Source organism: Protopterus annectens, chromosome 14.part0, assembly GCF_019279795.1.
Source record: "Protopterus annectens isolate FY-2018-M chromosome 14.part0, PAN1.0, whole genome shotgun sequence".
Taxonomy (NCBI): domain Eukaryota; kingdom Metazoa; phylum Chordata; order Ceratodontiformes; family Protopteridae; genus Protopterus; species Protopterus annectens.
In genome coordinates this window covers 739,227,944-739,247,608 of record NC_056748.1, presented here as the reverse complement: position 1 = coordinate 739,247,608, position 19,665 = coordinate 739,227,944, and positions in this window count along the sequence as shown.

The window sequence follows — 19,665 nt, the reverse complement described above, 5'->3', positions numbered from 1 at the left end:
CTATGGAAGGGGTGTGCACTTTCAAAGTGTAAAAAAGAATTAACATACGTTGGTTTCCTGTATACCTTTGTTTCAAAATTATTCTTATACTTATAAATCTCCACATCTAAATAGTTTAATATTTCCTTATTTATAGTATAAGTGAATTTCAAGAAACTTGTGGTGGTATTTAAATAGTCCATGAATTCAAAAAAATCATTGGTATCCCCTATCCAGAACATAACCATATCGTCCAAATATCTATGGTAAAGTACCCATTTATCTTTATATTTGGAATTTACAATATATTTTTCTTCCCATCTGGATAGTACTAAATTCACATATGTGGGAGCGCATGTCGCTCCCATTGAAACTCCAGATTTTTGCTTGTAGTATTCACCATTAAAAATTATATAATTGTTTTTCAATATCACATCCATGAAACTAACTGTAGCTATTTTTTCTTCTTGAGTCATTATATTGTCAAAAAAAACACTTTCTTCGAACAATTTCATTCCTTCGTGATATGGAATACAAGTAAACAAATCAACTATATCTATAGTTATAAATGTAATGTCTTCTCTAAAGAGTTTAGGTGTTATTTCCCTTAGAAAATCCCAAGAGTCTTTTAAAATAGTACTATTATTTACCCATATATGCTTTGCTTTTGTGTCAACATATTTGGCTAATGGAACCGTTGTTGCCCCATCTGCTGACACTATGGGTCTTAATGGGGGATTTTCCTGATTTTTGTGTATTTTGGGTATGCCAAAGATTGTGGCTACCCTTGGTTTTTCCACCTTTAAATAATTCACAGTTTTGATATCTATAACTTTTTCTAAATGTAAATCATGAATTAATATCTCTATTTTTTATGTGCAGTCTCAACCTCTTGTTGTGAAACTACACAATAATTGTCTTCATTATTTAAGATGGTGTTCATCTTTGCTTCATATAGGATTTTATCCATTATCACAATCCCACCCCCTTTATCAGGTTTCATGATTCTCACTGTTTTATCATCTACGATTTCTTTCAATAACTCGTTCTCTTCCCTTTTCAAATTCCGATAGAAATAAGTTCCTTTCTTAGCACTTTTCTTTCTTATTTCCCTTTCCAAAACCATTTCCAAGTTCTTAATTTGTGGTAAAAGGGGTGGATTGTATGTTGATTTCCTATTTAATTCGTTAATTTCTTTATTTTCTCTATGACCTTTTTTGTTATTATTGTTAAAGCCAGCTCTAGAAGCCAAAATAGTTAAATTAATTTTCCTTAAAAAAAGTTTCATATCTATTATAGTACTAGCCATATCACCTTTTTTGGATGGGATGTATTTTAATCCTTTACTAAAAAGACTAAAATGTTTTTTATCAAGCATATAATTGCTGAAATTATATATAGAAAATCCCTCAAAAGAATTTTTGACATCTTCCCTAATAATATTGTTGTCTCTCATCTCGTGATTGACATTATTTTCAGCTACCATACCAATATTGAAGTTCAAATCAATGTTAGAATTATTGGAATTATTAGAACTAGTGCCCATATCATTTCCCACTTCATTATCGGTCTCAAGTACAGAGTCAAGATTTTGTTCTTGACCCATTTCCAAATGGGTGAGGGTATTTAATAACTGAATCTCCCTCTTCCCCTTTTCCCCCCTCGTGTCTGAAAATTCATTCTCCTATCATTTTCTTGTTCAGAAAATATTTCATCGTTTTCATTTCCAAGGGGGGGAAAATCTAGGTCGTATAATTGCTCTTCTGTTCTTTCCCTATTATAATTCCTACTATTTCTCCTTTGAAATTTACTAACTTTTTTATTGTTGTTATTGTTATTATTATTGTTATTATAATAATTTTTATTATTAATGTTGTGATTGTTACCATAATTCTTAGTACCTTTAAAGCATTTTTGTAAAGGTTTGAGGTAACTCAAATCATTTGCATATTCATAAATATCCCTATTTAATTTATTCCATTTACGTTGTATAATTTCATCACATTTCAGATCTATGTCACTTCTAATTTTAAAATATTTCTCCTTCTCTTCTTTAATACCAAAAATCATGTCACTTTTAATACATAAATCAATTTCACCAATGTCCCTATCCAAAAGTATTAACTTTCTTTCATTTTCATCGATAATATGTTGCACAACTTCCAATCCACATTTGTTAAACGTTTTCAATAAATTTTCATAAAAAACAGTCCCCATTTGCACATTATTGGGGTATTTGCATATCTGAAGTCCTTTTGGGACTATTTCCTTTTTAATGCATTCCTTCAAATAGGCATTTTCAATAACACATGTTCTATATTGTAACATTAATTTATACAGTTTCTCTAATTTAATGCTATATGTGTCACCATCTGCAACACTTTTTCTCATATAGTCAGTGTTTTGAAAATTAAAGTTCTTTTGAAGCCACTCATTGGTGGTAGTAGTAGTATTATTAACAACAGTACCTGGTGTGGTTTTAGGTCTAGCTCCTAAGTCCTTGTGAATCGTTCCCCTTTGACCGGAACCACTACTTCCTTCACCGAAAATATTCGGCGTGTTACGAGGATCAAAATCAGAATTTAATAAAGTTCCTAGGTCGCCGGCGTCCTCGTTCTCGCCCATAAGCTCCCTCTTCCTTTTGTGCTGCTGTTGAACTAACCCTTCGGTTCCTTGCAATCTGTCATCACTTCTTGACAGAATTAAGTTCGAGCACACTGGTGTGAGTAGATTCACTAGTTCCGTAAGCTGACCAATTAACTTCCTGGTCAAACCAAGCTCTTCCTGCCCTTCTGAATTCATCACGTAATTAAGGCAGGCTACTACCCCTGGTTCTCTGAGTACACACCCAAAATCAAACCAATAACCTCCGAAGTGTATAGCTTCCACAGCGGAAAGAACAAACTTGTAAACGGATTGCTGTAGATGAAGCTGGTACTCAGAAAAACCTCCAGGCAGTCGAGTGAACAGTTCACTTTTATTAATAAACCACACTAAAATGAATTAACGCTCTTCCACATGTAATACTCGCGTTTTCGTCTCACAAATGTGGGACTTCATCAGATCTAAGGTAGTTGTGCAAAGAAACATTTAAATAGGTGAATATCCTATTAATTAAGAAAAATGTGCCAATAACACTCAATTTCCACATTTTAAAATGCCCTATCGGCATCAATATCTCATGAATATTCATGAGCGTCTAAATTAATCATTAAGCATCTCAGTGGTGAGCACTGATTCCATATTCCAAAGGACATACATTCCTATGTATTCTTCATTCACGCTGTTGTGCCATACACTTGATGCAAATTTGTCTCAATGTTAAGCTTGCATCTGCCATTACATTACATATATATATTCTCAGTAAACTTGAAGTCATGCAGTGTATTGACATTACGTACTTATAAGGAATTTTTAATTCGTAAAATCCTTGACCACTTCTTAATGCAAAAGAAAAATCAATGTTGCCTGTGCCACATCCAATTAATATAAGAAGTTAAAAATACTTGAAAATACTTAAAAACATAGCTGTATAAATGTATATAAACATATCAAATATATAAATATATGAATGAATAAATATGTATAAATATAAAGTGCATTAAGTGTGTTTAAAACCAAACTAGTGACAAAATGAATATTACATACCTTGTAAATGTTAAATTTATAGGGACTTAATAAATATAACTAGTAAATTTCTTAAAATCTTTGTTGTTATTTTATGTAAGGTTGGGAGTAACATTCCAAACTGAAATAATATAAAAAAGTTTTATTTTTATTTTTATTTAAAATATTAGTGTATATTCATTTAATCCTTCCATGGTCCACTGCCCCCTAGTGTTAAGATCTGGAATTCAATTATTTAAATTCTATTTGCTTTTAGTCTTAATATAGCTCCTATGGATATGTAATCATTTAATTCTGGACTTTTACTAGCATCTAAATGTACCTGCCACCAAAGCTCCCTACTCTCTAATGTGTCTTCCCATGGGCCTCCCCTGGGATCAATCTGAATCTGTTCTAACACAAAAAACAAGTAGGTTGCACCTAAACAAATTTTTGTGTGTTTATAGAGTGCATTTGTTTCTCTTTCTTTTTTAATATCATAATTATGTTCATAAACCCTCCTTTTTAATGGTCTCTCTGTCTTTCCAATATAGAAAGATTGACATTTTTGGCAGGTCGCTAAATACACTACTCGTTGGGTTTCGCAATTATAATACCTGAAACTTTTTATTGTTTTATTTCTGCTCTCCAAGTGTATTTATTTCTTATTTATTATAAAAATACACTGGGGGCATCTCCCACACTTAAAGGTTCCTACTAGTTCGCCCAAATTCTTTTTCTTGAATTTCCCTTTACTTTCAACCATATTCTTAATATTAGGTGGATTTTTGTAAACAATTTTAGGTACTATTTCTCTAACCTCTTCAATATCAGTATATGTTAGGAATGTTTTCCATTCTCTATTAAATATTCCTCCTATGTCTTTGTTTAAGGAGTTATACTCTATTATTAATCTTCTTTGATGACTTTTTATTTCACCATCTATTTTTCTTGTATTCTCTGTCCTTTCGTTTCCCAAACCAATGTCAATATTTCTTTCTATCCCTTTAATAGGGAGAAATCTACCACTTCTACCTAATTCCACTTCTTTCCTTATATTTTTTATAAATTCTCTAGGATAACCTTTATCTAAAAACATATTTTCTAGTTTGTCACATTCTTCATAAAAATCCTCTTGTCTACTTGTCATCCTAGACCCCCTCACAAATTGCCCTTTTAGGATGTTTTTCTTGCTATGGAAGGGGTGTGCACTTTCAAAGTGTAAAAAAGAATTAACATACGTTGGTTTCCTGTATACCTTTGTTTCAAAATTATTCTTATACTTATAAATCTCCACATCTAAATAGTTTAATATTTCCTTATTTATAGTATAAGTGAATTTCAAGAAACTTGTGGTGGTATTTAAATAGTCCATGAATTCAAAAAAATCATTGGTATCCCCTATCCAGAACATAACCATATCGTCCAAATATCTATGGTAAAGTACCCATTTATCTTTATATTTGGAATTTACAATATATTTTTCTTCCCATCTGGATAGTACTAAATTCGCATATGTGGGAGCGCATGCCGCTCCCATTGAAACTCCAGATTTTTGCTTGTAGTATTCACCATTAAAAATTATATAATTGTTTTTCAATATCACATCCATGAAACTAACTGTAGCTATTTTTTCTTCTTGAGTCATTATATTGTCAAAAAAAACACTTTCTTCGAACAATTTCATTCCTTCGTGATATGGAATACAAGTAAACAAATCAACTATATCTATAGTTATAAATGTAATGTCTTCTCTAAAGAGTTTAGGTGTTATTTCCCTTAGAAAATCCCAAGAGTCTTTTAAAATAGTACTATTATTTACCCATATATGCTTTGCTTTTGTGTCAACATATTTGGCTAATGGAACCGTTGTTGCCCCATCTGCTGACACTATGGGTCTTAATGGGGGATTTTCCTGATTTTTGTGTATTTTGGGTATGCCAAAGATTGTGGCTACCCTTGGTTTTTCCACCTTTAAATAATTCACAGTTTTGATATCTATAACTTTTTCTAAATGTAAATCATGAATTAATATCTCTATTTTTTATGTGCAGTCTCAACCTCTTGTTGTGAAACTACACAATAATTGTCTTCATTATTTAAGATGGTGTTCATCTTTGCTTCATATAGGATTTTATCCATTATCACAATCCCACCCCCTTTATCAGGTTTCATGATTCTCACTGTTTTATCATCTACGATTTCTTTCAATAACTCGTTCTCTTCCCTTTTCAAATTCCGATAGAAATAAGTTCCTTTCTTAGCACTTTTCTTTCTTATTTCCCTTTCCAAAACCATTTCCAAGTTCTTAATTTGTGGTAAAAGGGGTGGATTGTATGTTGATTTCCTATTTAATTCGTTAATTTCTTTATTTTCCCTATGACCTTTTTTGTTATTATTGTTAAAGCCAGCTCTAAAAGCCAAAATAGTTAAATTAATTTTCCTTAAAAAAAGTTTCATATCTATTATAGTACTAGCCATATCACCTTTTTTGGATGGGATGTATTTTAATCCTTTACTAAAAAGACTAAAATGTTTTTTATCGAGCATATAATTGCTGAAATTATATATAGAAAATCCCTCAAAAGAATTTTTGACATCTTCCCTAATAATATTGTTGTCTCTCATCTCGTGATTGACATTATTTTCAGCTACCATACCAATATTGAAGTTCAAATCAATGTTAGAATTATTGGAATTATTAGAACTAGTACCCATATCATTTCCCACTTCATTATCGGTCTCAAGTACAGAGTCAAGATTTTGTTCTTGACCCATTTCCAAATGGGTGAGGGTATTTAATAACTGAATCTCCCTCTTCCCCTTTTCCCCCCTCGTGTCTGAAAATTCATTCTCCTATCATTTTCTTGTTCAGAAAATATTTCATCGTTTTCATTTCCAAGGGGGGGGGAAATCTAGGTCGTATAATTGCTCTTCTGTTCTTTCCCTATTATAATTCCTACTATTCCTCCTTTGAAATTTACTAACTTTTTTATTGTTGTTATTGTTATTATTATTGTTATTATAATAATTTTTATTATTAATGTTGTGATTGTTACCATAATTCTTAGTACCTTTAAAGCATTTTTGTAAAGGTTTGAGGTAACTCAAATCATTTGCATATTCATAAATATCCCTATTTAATTTATTCCATTTACGTTGTATAATTTCATCACATTTCAGATCTATGTCACTTCTAATTTTAAAATATTTCTCCTTCTCTTCTTTAATACCAAAAATCATGTCACTTTTAATACATAAATCAATTTCACCAATGTCCCTATCCAAAAGTATTAACTTTCTTTCATTTTCATCGATAATATGTTGCACAACTTCCAATCCACATTTGTTAAACGTTTTCAATAAATTTTCATAAAAAACAGTCCCCATTTGCACATTATTGGGGTATTTGCATATACGAAGTCCTTTTGGGACTATTTCCTTTTTAATGCATTCCTTCAAATAGGCATTTTCAATAACACATGTTCTATATTGTAACATTAATTTATACAGTTTCTCTAATTTAATGCTATATGTGTCACCATCTGCAACACTTTTTCTCATATAGTCAGTGTTTTGAAAATTAAAGTTCTTTTGAAGCCACTCATTGGTGGTAGTAGTAGTATTATTAACAACAGTACCTGGTGTGGTTTTAGGTCTAGCTCCTAAGTCCTTGTGAATCGTTCCCCTTTGACCGGAACCACTACTTCCTTCACCGAAAATATTCGGCGTGTTACGAGGATCAAAATCAGAATTTAATAAAGTTCCTAGGTCGCCGGCGTCCTCGTTCTCGCCCATAAGCTCCCTCTTCCTTTTGTGCTGCTGTTGAACTAACCCTTCGGTTCCTTGCAATCTGTCATCACTTCTTGACAGAATTAAGTTCGAGCACACTGGTGTGAGTAGATTCACTAGTTCCGTAAGCTGACCAATTAACTTCCTGGTCAAACCAAGCTCTTCCTGCCCTTCTGAATTCATCACGTAATTAAGGCAGGCTACTACCCCTGGTTCTCTGAGTACACACCCAAAATCAAACCAGTAACCTCCGAAGTGTATAGCTTCCACAGCGGAAAGAACAAACTTGTAAATGGATTGCTGTAGATGAAGCTGGTACTCAGAAAAACCTCCAGGCAGTCGAGTGAACAGTTCACTTTTATTAATAAACCACACTAAAATGAATTAACGCTCTTCCACATGTAATACTCGTTTGCCTCACAAATGTGGGACTTCATCAGATCTAAGGTAGTTGTGCAAAGAAACATTTAAATAGGTGAATATCCTATTAATTAAGAAAAATGTGCCAATAACACTCAATTTCCACATTTTAAAATGCCCTATCGGCATCAATATCTCATGAATATTCATGAGCGTCTAAATTAATTATTAAGCATCTCAGTGGTGAGCACTGATACCATATTCCAAAGGACATACATTCCTATGTATTCTTCATTCACGCTGTTGTGCCATACACTTGATGCAAATTTGTCTCAATGTTAAGCTTGCATCTGCCATTACATATATATATTCTCAGTAAACTTGAAGTCATGCAGTGTATTGACATTACGTACTTATAAGGAATTTTTAATTCGTAAAATCCTTGACCACTTCTTAATGCAAAAGAAAAATCAATGTTGCCTGTGCCACATCCAATTAATATAAGAAGTTAAAAATACTTGAAAATACTTAAAAACATAGCTGTATAAATGTATATAAACATATCAAATATATAAATATATGAATGAATAAATATGTATAAATATAAAGTGCATTAAGTGTGTTTAAAACCAAACTAGTGACAAAATGAATATTACATACCTTGTAAATGTTAAATTTATAGGGACTTAATAAATATAACTAGTAAATTTCTTAAAATCTTTGTTGTTATTTTATGTAAGGTTGGGAGTAACATTCCAAACTGAAATAATATAAAAAAGTTTTATTTTTATTTTTATTTAAAATATTAGTGTATATTCATTTAATCCTTCCATGGTCCACTGCCCCCTAGTGTTAAGATCTGGAATTCAATTATTTAAATTCTATTTGCTTTTAGTCTTAATATAGCTCCTATGGATATGTAATCATTTAATCCTGGACTTTTACTAGCATCTAAATGTACCTGCCACCAAAGCTCCCTACTCTCTAATGTGTCTTCCCATGGGCCTCCCCTGGGATCAATCTGAATCTGTTCTAACACAAAAAACAAGTAGGTTGCACCTAAACAAATTTTTGTGTGTTTATAGAGTGCATTTGTTTCTCTTTCTTTTTTTAATATCATAATTATGTTCATAAACCCTCCTTTTTAATGGTCTCTCTGTCTTTCCAATATAGAAAGATTGACATTTTTGGCAGGTCGCTAAATACACTACTCGTTGGGTTTCGCAATTATAATACCTGAAACTTTTTATTGTTTTATTTCTGCTCTCCAAGTGTATTTCTTTCTTATTTATTATAAAAATACACTGGGGGCATCTCCCACACTTAAAGGTTCCTACTAGTTCGCCCAAATTCTTTTTCTTGAATTTCCCTTTACTTTCAACCATATTCTTAATATTAGGTGGATTTTTGTAAACAATTTTAGGTACTATTTCTCTAACCTCTTCAATATCAGTATATGTTAGGAATGTTTTCCATTCTCTATTAAATATTCCTCCTATGTCAATCTATTTACTTTACCTTAACCCACATCCTAACCCTAAAGTCCTAACTATCGCACACTTACCTTACGGAGCTATACCGCAGATGGGTCAACCATTGCACTTCAACATTAACATTTTCACTGTTTCGGACGTTCAGTGTTTCTGTATTTCACGCAATACGTGTCGCTCTTTCCGTATTTGCGATTCCGATCTTTCGCTCTGCTAATAGGAACCCCATTTTGAAGGCCATACCTGGCCATGAGAAATGGCTCCTGGGGAAACCTTTATTCACCTATCACAATTGTGACAATCTAAAGAAGCTTTTATGCTAGAAGGATTTCTCTTTAAATAATAGATCTGTCCCCATGTTTAATAGAAAGGGAACTTTTCCTTGCCACAATTGCTCATGTTGCTCTAGCATTAGTAAATAAATGGAGTTTGTGCATCCCATTAGTGGTAGGAGGTATACCTTCCACTGTACTGCTACATGCAACACATCATCTATTATATATCTTGCTACTGTAATAAATGTATAAGCTTCTATGTTGGAAAGTCAATGAGAAGACTAAGAGACAGGATAATAGAACACAGGTCAGATATATGTAGGAAGATACTTACCAACTCTTTGGCCCAACATATTGAAGAAAATTATGACACACATCAGTTTAGATTTAGGATTATGCACATTATATATTCAAATGTGAGACGTGGTGATATAGTTAACAATGTGGATACAAAGGAGTATGAGTGGATTGTCCGCCTAAAGGTGGACAAGTATCCAGGTCTCAATAAACAGGTTACACTAAAACCAATTTTAAAAGCTAAACAGGAAAAAGTAAGAAAGAAGTAGATTTATAGTAAGGCTATAATATTTAACCACCTATATCTCTTTATATGTATTTATATGTACACTTTCTATGGATGACTGTCCTTTTAAGAAGACTAATTGTTGATTTTAATTGATGTTTTCTGGTCGGTGACTGTATCATGTGATGTAATTAAATTGTATTTAAAAATGCTACTTTTATGAAGTTTGTATGTAAGACACTGAAGAAGGATATTTTTTATCCAAATGCTTTGTTTTTTTATTAAAGTGTTTGATGGTGTGGTGTTCTACATTTTTTTCTTGCTTTAAGCTGTGATGATAATACCCCCCATTATGTGTCACCCTGACATGGACTTTCATGGGGTGATGATAATACCACCAATCAGACCTCATCATGGGGTGATGATAATAACCCCCATTATGTGTCTCTTGATTGGACCTCATCATGGGGAGATGATAATACCCCCCATTACTTGTCTCTGATCAGATCTCATCATGGGTTGATGATAATGCCCCCCATTACATGTCACCCTGACATGGACTTTCATGGGGTAATGATAATATCCCCCACTACATGTCACCCTGACATGGATTTCTTGGGATTATGATAATATCCCCAATTACTTGTCTCCCAGTTGGACTTCATCATGGGGTGATTATACTACCCCCCATTACATCTTTTCCAATCAGACCTCATCATGGGTTGATGATGATAATACCCCCTATTCATGTCTCCCAATCAGTCCTCATTATGGGATGATAATAATACCCACCATTACGTGTCACCCTGACATGGGCTTTCATATGGTGATGATAATACCCCCCATTACATGTCTCCCAATCGGACTTCATCATTTGGTGATAATAACCCCATTACGTGTTACTCTGACATGGACTTTCATGGGGTGATGATAACACCCCTCATTACGTGTCACCCGATAGGATCTCATCATGGGGTGATGATAACAACTGCCATTACATGTCTCCTGATCGGACCTCATCATGGTGTGATGATAATACCCCCCATTATGTGTCACCCTGATATGGACTTTCATGGGGTGATGAGACTACCCTCTATTATGTCCCTCCCAATCAGACCGCATCATGGGGTGATGATAATACCCCGCATTACGTGTCACCCTGACATAAACATTATCACTGCGTGGTGATGATACCCCCCATTATATGTCTCTCGATCCCTCTTCATCATGGGGTGATGATAGTACCCCCATTATGTGTCACCCTGACATAGACTTTCATGGGGTGATAATACCCCCCATTACGTGTCTCCTGATCAGACCTGATCATGAGATAATGATAATACCCTCCCATTACATGTCATTCTGACACGGACTTTGATGGGGTGATGATAATACCTGCCATTATGTGTCTCCCGATCAGGCTCATCATGGGGTGAAGATAATATCATCCCATTACATGTCTCCTGATCAGACATCATCATCGGGTGATGATAATACCCCATTATGTGCCACTCTGGCATGGACTTTCATGGGGTGATGATAATAAACCCCCACTACAAGTCATTCTGACATGGACTTTCATGGGGTGATGATAATATCCCACAATATGTGTCTCCTGATCAGACCTCATTATGGGGTGATGATAATACTCCACCATTATGTGTAACATTGACATGGACTTTCATAGGTTGATGATAATACCCCCATTACATGCTACCCGATTGGACCTCATCATGGGGTGATGATAACAGCCCCCATTACATGTCTCCTGATCAGACCTCATCATGGTGTGATGATAATACCCCCCATTACGTGTCACCCACACATGGACATTCATGAGATGATGAGACTGCCCTCCATTATGTCCTTCCCAATCAGACCACATCATGGGGTGATGATAAATACCCCGCATTATGTGTCACCCTGACATGGACTTTTATGTAGTGATTATATTACCACCCATTACATGTGTCCTGATCTGACTTCATCATGGGGTGATGATAATAACCCTCCATAATGTGATGGAATTTCATGGGGTGATGAAAATACCCCCCCAATTACGTGTCTCCTGATCGAGCATTATCATTGTGTGGTGATAGTACCCCCCATTATGTCACCCTGACATAGATTTTCATGGGGTGATGATAGTATACTCCATTAAGTGTCTCCCGATCAGACTTCATCATGGGGTGATGATAGTACCCCTCAATTACGTGTCTCCCGAGTGGACCTCATCATGGGGTGATGGTAATACCCACCATTACATGTCTTCTGAAGGGACCTCATCATCTGGTGATGATAATAGACCCCATTATGTGTCACCCTGACATAGATTTCATGGGGTGATGATAATACCCACCCATTACGTGTCTCCAGAGCGGACCTCATCATGGGCTGATGAGAATACCTTCTATTAGGTGTCACCCTGACATGAACTTTCATGGGGTGATGAAATGCCCCTCATTACGTGGGTCCCAAGCAGACCTCATCATGGGGTGATGATTACAGTCCCCATTCCGTGTCACCCTGACATGGACTTTTATGGGTTGATGATAATACCCCCATTATACATGTCTTCCGAGTGGACTGCATCAAGAGGTGATTATATTTCCCACTAAGTGTCACCCTGACATGGGCTTCATGGGGTTATGATAATACCCCAGTTAAGTGTCTCCAGAGTGGACCTCATCATGTGGTGAAAATAATACCCCTATTACATGTCACCCTGTCATGGACTTTCATGGGGTGATTATAATACCCCCATTACATGTCTCCCAAGTGAACCTTGTCATGGGGTTATGATAATACCCCCATTATGTGCCACGCTAACATGGATTTCATGAGATGATGATAATACCCCCACATTACGTGTCTCCCAAGTGGACCTCATCATGGGGTGAAAATAATACCCCTATTACATATCACCATGTCATGGACTTTCATGGGGTGATTATAATACCCCCATTATGTCTCCCAAGCGAATTTCATCATGGGGTGATGATAATACCGCCCCATTACATGTCACCCTGACATGGACGTTCATGGATTGATGATAATACCTCCCTATTGTGTGTCTCCTGAGCAGACCATATCATAGGATTAAGATAATACCCCACCATTAAATGTCACCCTGACATGGACTTTCATGGGATGATGATAATACCCCCCATTATGTGTCTCTCGAGCAGATGTCAACATGGGGTGATGATAATACCCTGCTATTACTTGTCACCCTGACATGGACTTTCAAGGGATGATGATAATACCCCTCATTACGTGTCTCTCGAGCGGACATCAACATGGGGTGATGATAATACCCTGCCATTACTTGTCACCCTAACATGGACTTTCATGGGTTGATAATAACACCCCCATTACATGTCTCCCAGGCAGACCTCATCATGGGGTGATGATAATACCCTCCCATTACGTCTCCCTTGTGGACCTCATCATGGGGTTAGAATAATACCCCAAATTACGTGTCACCCTGACATGTACTTTCATGGGGTGATGATAATACCCCCATTATGTTTCTTCTGAGCGGACCTCATCATTGGGGTGATGATAATGCCCTCCCATTATGTGTCTCCCTGTGGACCTCATTGTGGGGTTAGGATAATAACCCAAATTACGTGTCACCCTGACATGTACTTTCATGGGGTGATGATAATACCCCCCATTACATGTCTCCCAAGTGGACCTCATCATAGTTTGATAAAAATACTCCCCCATTACATGTCACCCTGACATGGAGTTTCATGTGGTGATGATAATATCCTACACTGTGTGTCTCCTGAGTGGACCTCATCATGGGGTGATTATAATACCCCCTCCATTATGTGTCACCCTGACATGGACTTTCATGGGGTGATGATATTACACCCCCACTACATGTCTCCAGAGTGGACCTCATCTTGGGGTGATGATAATACCCCCCCATTACGTGACAGCCTGACATGGACTTTCATGGGGTAATGATAATACCTACCATTCCATGTCTCCTGAGCAGACCTCATCATGGTGTAATGATAATACCCCCCCCATTATGTGTCACCCTGGCAAAGACTTTCATGGAATGATGATACTACCCTCCATTATGTCCCTTCCGATCACACCGCATCATGGGGAGATGATAATTACCCCCCATTATGTGTTACCCTGACATGGAGTTTCATGTAGTGAGTATAATACCACCCACTACATGTCTCCTGATTGAACTTCATCATGGGGTGATGATAACAACCCCTCATAATGTGACGGACTTTCATGATGTGATGATAATATCCCCTAAGTGCGTGTCTCCTGATCAAACATTATCATTGGGTGGTGATAACACCCCCAATACGTGTCTCCTGATTGCTTCTCATCATGGGGTGATGATAATATGCCCCCAATAGGTGTCACCCTGACATGGACTTTCATGGGGATATGATAATTCCCCCATTACATCTCCCGATTGGACCTCATCATGGGGTGATAATAATACCCCCATTATGTTCTACCCTGACATGGACTTTTATTGGATGATGATGATACCCCCATTACTTGTCACCCTGACATAGACTATAATGGGCTGATGATAATACCCTCCATTACATTCTCCTGATCAGATCTCACCATGGGGTGATGATAATACCCCCATTACTTGTCACCCTGGCATAGACTTTCATGGGCTGATGATAATACCCTCCATTATGTTCTCCTGATCAGATCTCATCATGGGGTGATGATAATACCCCCATTACTTGTCATCCCGACATGGACATAATCCTGGGGTGTTGATAATACCCTCTCATTTCATGTCACCCTGACATGGACTTTCATTGGCTGATGACAATACCCCTGTATTATATGTATCCCGAGCAGGCCTTATGAAGAGTTGATGATAACACCTCACCATTACATGTCACCCTGACATGGACTTTCATGGGGTGGTAATAATACCCCCATTACGTGTCTCCCAAGCAGACGTCATCATGGGAGATGATCATGGGGAGATGATATTACCTTCGTATTTAGTGTCACCCTTACATGGACTTTCATGAGGAGATGATAATACCACCCCATTACATTTCTACTGAGTGGACTTCATCATGGGATGATGATAATACCACCCATTAAGTGTCACCCTGACATGGACATTCATGGAGTGATGATAATACACCCCCAATGTGTGTCTACCGGGTGGACCTCATCATGGGATGATGATAATACCCCCATTACATGTCACCGTGACATGGACTTTCATGGGGTGATGATAATACCCCACCATTATGTCTTCCGAGCAGACCTCATCATGGGGTGATGATAATATCCCCCCAGTAAGTGTCACCCTGACATGCATTTTCATGGGGTGATAATAATGCCATCCCATTACGTGTCTCTTCAGTGGACCTCATCACAGAGTGATGAGAATACCCCCCATTAGATGTCACCCTGGCATGGACTTTCATGGGGTGATAATACCCCCCATTACATATCTTCCAAGTGGAGCTCATCATGGGGTGAATGTAATTGCCTGCTATTATGTGTCACTCTGAGTAGACATTCATGAGGTGATGAAAATGCCCCCATTATGTGTCTCCCAAGTGGACGTCATCATGGTGGGGAGATGATAATACCTCCCTATTTAGTGTCACCCTGATAGGGAGTGGACTTCATCATGGGATGATGATAATATCACCCATTAAGTGTCACCCTGACATGGACATTCATGGAGTGATGATAATACACCCCCAATGTGTGCCTACCGGGTGGACCTCATCATGGGATGATGATAATACCACCCCATTACATTTCTACTGACTGGACCTCATCATGGGATGATGATACTAGCCCCCATTATGTGTCACCCTGACATGGAATTCATGAGGTGATGATAATACCCACCCATTACATGTCTCCAGAGCGAACCTCATCATGGGGTGATGAGAATACCTTCTGTTAGGTGTCACCCTGACATGAACTTTCATGGAGTGATGATAATACCCCACCATTATGTGTCTTCTGAGTGGACCTCATCATGGGGTGATGATAATACCCCACCATTATGTGTCACCCTGACATGGATTTACATGGGGTGATAATAATGTCATCTCATTATGTGTCTCTTCAGCAGACTTCATCATTGAGTGATGCAAATACCCCCCATTACATATCACCCCTGCATGGACTTTCATGGGATGAAGATAATGCCCCCCTATTACATGTCTCCTGAGTGAAGCTCATCATGGGGTGAATGTAATTGCCCGCTATTATGTGTCACCCTAACATAGACTTTCATGGGGTGATGATAATACCCTCCATTACATGTCTCCCTTGCGGACCTCATCATGGGGTAATAAAAAAACCCCAAATTATGTGTCACCTGACATGTACTTTCATGGGGTTATGATTATACTCCCCATTATGTTTCTTCTGAGCGGACCTCATCATTGGGTGATGATAATGTCCTCCCATTACCTGTCTCAATTTTGGACCTCATCATAGGGTTTGGATAATAACCCAAATTACGTGTCACCCTGACATGTACTTTCATGGGGTGATGATAATACCCCCATTACGTGTCTCTCAAGTGAACCTCATCATAGTTTGATGATAATACTCCCCCATTACATGCCACCCTGACATGGACTTTCATGTGGGGATGATAATACCCCACATTATGTGTCTCCTGAGTGGACCTCATCATGGGGTGATTATAATACCACTTCCATTATGTGTCACCCTGACATTTAGATTCATGGGGTGATGATATTGCCCCCATTACATGTCTCCAGAGTGGACCTCATCATGGGGTGATGATAATACCCCCCCATTACGTGACAGCCTGACATGGACTTTCATGGGGTGATAATAATACCCCCCATTCCATGTCTCCAGAGCAGACCTCATCATGGTGTGATGATAATACCCCCCATTATATGGCACCATGGCAAGGACTTTCATGGAGTGATGATACTACCCTCCATTACATCCCTCCAGATCACACCATATCATGGGGTGATGATAATAACCCCCCCATTATGCCTCACCCTGACATGGAGTTTCATATAGTGAGTATAACACCACCCACTACATGTCTCCCGATCGAACTTCATCATAGGGTGATGATAATAACCCCTCATAATGTGATGGACTTTCATGATGTGATGATAATATCCCCTAATTATGTGTCTCCCGATCAAACATTATCATTGGGTGGTGATAATATCCTCCATTACGTGTTCCTCATCATGGTGAGATGATAATATGCCCCCAGTAGGTGTCACCCTGACATGGACTTTCATGGGGATATGATAATTCCCCCATTACATGTCTCCCGATCGGACCTCATCACTGAGTGATGATAATACCCCCATTATGTGCTACCCTGACATGGACTTTCATGGGGTGATGATATTACCCCCATTACATAGATTCATGGTGCTGCGGTAGCGTTGTCGCGTCACAGTTAGATGTTGCCCGTTCGATTCTCAGTCAGAGCGTCTTCTGTCTGGCAACATGCGTGAACGGGCATTCCTTCGTTGAAGGTTGTGCGTTAGGCCCGGCAAGCCAGCACATAAAAAACTCTACTGCCAATCATTAGTGGACCAGAGTTCTGGTATGGTGACCCCTAACCCAGAAAAGCCAAAAGACACAAACAAACATAGGTTCATAGGTTCATAGGTAAGTACTAGACTGTCTGCCCAAGGGCATTTATAAGCCTAGCCAGAATGTGTTGGCTTTCGCCACCTCCTTAGATTAGTTCCCTGTGCCTCTGTCCAGCAAACCCATTAGTTCCCTGCGCCACTGTCCAGCAGAGCCACTATTTTCTATTTCAAATCCACCCATCAAGGTTTCTCTTGAAGAGTGTTAGTGAGGGGCTCTGCCTGATGTATATTGGAATCCTGTTCCAAAGCATGGGGAGTCTCTGGGACAGGAATTTATCCCTCCAACATGTCCTATTTATCATTGTAGTGAGGTTTATATCTCTAGAATGTGTGGCTCTATGGGATTTGTTTTTTTTTTTTAGGTGGAGCATGCCCATCAATTCTGGATTGGACATGGCCTTGTATGTCAGGCAGAAATCACCTCTGAGTAAGCGGTATGCAACCGAGTAGAGCTGAAGTTTCTTGAGTCCGGCTACATAGGGCATCTGTTTGAGGCCAGTAATCCTCTTGGTGAGGTACTTTTGTGGTCTTTCCAGCTGTTGCAGGTGTCTTGTAAGGTACATCCCAAATGGGGCATTGTGTCCTATGAGGGGTCTAATGAGTGATGAGTAGAGAGGCACAATAACCTCTTTTGTTCTAGATGTGAACCCTTTTGTGATTAGGTGGGCCACATAGAAGGATTTTCTAACCACCTTGGCAATATGATTATCAAAGGAGAACTTACTATCTACTTGTGTCCCCAGATCCCTTATTACATTTTCTGTATTTAAGGGACTACCACCTATGTGGTAGTTCGCGGGTACTTTATTTTTTCCAAAGGGGATGACTATGCACTTTTGGGCATTTAGCTTGAGGCGATGATTCTGACACCAGGTATCCATCTCAGTGAGACCCTTCTGGAGGGTGTCTGTATCAGCCGGAGAATCAATTATGGCCCCTAGTTTGCAGTCGTCTGCAAACTTGGTCAGCCATAGTCCTTCTATGCTTGCCTGTATTTCTGAGAAGTATATACCGAACAGGAGGGGGCCTAGGACTGAGCCCTGGGGGATGCCACTTGTAACTGGTTTAGAGTCAGACATAGAGCCTGCAACTCTCACCATGTGGGTTCTATCCATAAGCCAGTTGGCAACCCATCTCGTGACGTAGGGGTTTATGTTCAAGCTGGTGAGCTTGTCTATAATACTAGAATGGGGAATGGTGTCAAAAGCCTTTGCAAGGTCTAGGTAGGCTATGTGGACCCCCTTTCCCTCGTCTAATGCCTTGGTTAACTGTCTCAGAGAAGTCCACCAGGTTTAGGAGGCATGATCTGCCCTTAACAAAGCAAAACTGGGTAGGGTCCAAGGTTTCAAGATTCCCAATGTCTCTGTTAATGAGTTACATGATGATGTGCTCCATAGCCTCACAGACCAGGCTAGTCAGGCTTATAGGGTGATAGTTACCAGGGTCTGTTGTGGCTCCACCTTTGTGGAGTGGGATAACTGTTGCTGTGTGCCACTCTGTGGGTATGTAGCCTGTAGAGAGGCTGCATTTGAACAGTGTGTTTAGGTGAGGGGTTAGTTAATTTTGGAGCTCTTGTAAGACATAGCCTGGGACACCATCCGGTCCCACTGAAGCTGTGTTTTTGGCTTTGGATAGGGCTGTTTTAACCTGTGTGTCTGTGACTGATGGGGCCCTACATTCTTTTGGTATAGTTATGGGCCCTTTAGGGGGTGGGAGGGGGGTAAAGTTTGCACTAAACCTGTCTGCCAGAATGTTGGCAATATCAGTCGGTTCAGTGTATTTTGTGCTATTCTGCACTAACTCAGAGCAGATCTGAGAATTTCCACTTAGGTTCTTGACATAGCTAAAGAACGCTTTGTGATTATCTTTGGAGTCATTGGCAATTTTTCTTTCAAAACTAGCCTTGGATGATTTAATGAGGGATCGTAGTTTCTTGCTGATACTGATCAGGGTTGTCTTTCCTTCTTGGGATTTTACTCTTTTCTGTA